The sequence below is a fragment of the Squalius cephalus genome, assembly GCF_949319135.1.
Source record: "Squalius cephalus genome assembly, chromosome: 6".
NCBI lineage: Eukaryota > Metazoa > Chordata > Actinopteri > Cypriniformes > Leuciscidae > Squalius > Squalius cephalus.
In genome coordinates, this window is record NC_137127.1 from 25,400,401 (window position 1) to 25,402,084 (window position 1,684).

Genomic DNA, 1,684 nt, shown 5'->3' on the forward strand with positions numbered 1-1,684 from the left:
AACTACTGTTGATATTTTGAAGTCCACATATCCCTATACAAATGACGGTAAGCTAACAGACCATGTGTATGTTAGTTGCGAAATGTTTTTAATGTAAAGACTTCACTTATTGCACTTTGTTCAATGAATGTAATGTTTTCAGATTTCTGAAATTCACCAAAGTCCTAACTTTCTCCATATATCCATCACAAGATTATCTGCACCATTAACTTTTATAAAGAATCGTACAACTATTAAGATGGTAGGTTTGATTGAAGAAAATTTAAGTTGTGGACATTTATACAAGCACTGATTAATCTACTAATGGTACACTTTCAGATTTGTGCAGCAACTCAATAACTACTGTTGTTATTTTGAAGTCCACAAACCCCTATACAAATGTCAAATGTCCCCATATACAAACTAACAGACCATGTCTATGTTAGTTGCAAAATGTTTAATGCGAAGACTTCACTTATTGCACTTTGTTGAATGAATGTAATATTTGCAGATTTCTGAAATTCACTGAAGTCATAATTTCCCATATACCCATCACAAGATTATCTGCTCCATGAACTCCTATAAAGAAGTCCACAGCTGATAAAAAGGTATATTTCATTGTATGTCTGCATAATTTAAATTGAAACGCTTTCATTCAAACCCTGATTAATCTACTATTGGTACACTTTCAGATTTGTGCAACAACTCAATAACCACTGTTGATATTCTGAGGTCCATAAACTCTTATACAAATTTTCACTACTGACAAAAAGGTAAGCTAACAAAAACATTGCCATTAAGAAGAAAATGTTTGTTAACCCTTTACTTTCACCAAGCAGTTTGTTCAATGCTTGTCATCTTTGCAGATAACTTCCTCCATATACCCATCTCAAGATTATCTGCTTCATTAACTTTTATAAAGAAGTTCACAACTGATAAAACGGTACATTTTATTGAAGTAAATTTAAGTTGTTGACTTTTATACAAGCACTGATTAATCTACTAATGGTACACTTTCAGATTTGTGCAGCAACTCAATAACCACTGTTGATATTCTGAAGTCCACAAACCCTTGTACAAATGTCCACTACCAACAAAAATGTAAGTTAACATACAATGTCTATGTTAGCTGCAAAATATTTTATGTGAAGACTTCACTTGGAGCATTTAATGAATGTAATATTTTCAGATTTCTGAAACACACTGAAGTCATAACTTCCTCCATGTACTCATCACAAGATTTTCTGATCCATGAACTCCTATAAAGAAGCCCACAGCTGATAAAAAAGGTATATTTCATTGCATGTCTGCAAAATTGAAATTGAAACGCTTTCATTCAAGCCCTAGTTAATCTACTTTCAGATTTGTGCAACAACTCAAAAACCACTGTTGATATTCTGAGGTCCATAAACTCCATAAACAATTTTTCACTACTGAAAAAAGGTAAGCTAACAGACATTTTCTACATTGATGGCTATGTTTTTTGTGTAAACCTTTTACTTTCACCAAGCAGTTTGTTAAACGCATGTAAACTTTGCAGATATCTGAAACGCACAAGTCATAACTTCCTCCCATATACCAATCGCAAGATTTTCTACTGCATGAACTTCTGTAAATTATACAACTGATTAAAAAAGGTAATATACAATGAATATATTCAAACGTGTTACTGAAAACATATAATTTTGTGATTTTTGATAACTTT

At 32.1% G+C, this 1,684-nt stretch overlaps 1 long non-coding RNA gene across 1 annotated transcript; it reads left to right on the forward strand.

The window, feature by feature from the left end:
* The first annotated feature begins 495 nt into the window (after positions 1-495).
* Positions 496-1,238, forward strand: LOC307159995. The gene is made up of 3 exons (XR_013821474.1): positions 496-587; positions 1,000-1,080; positions 1,169-1,238. It is a non-coding gene; the product is annotated as an uncharacterized lncRNA (long non-coding RNA).
* The last annotated feature ends 446 nt before the right edge of the window (positions 1,239-1,684 follow it).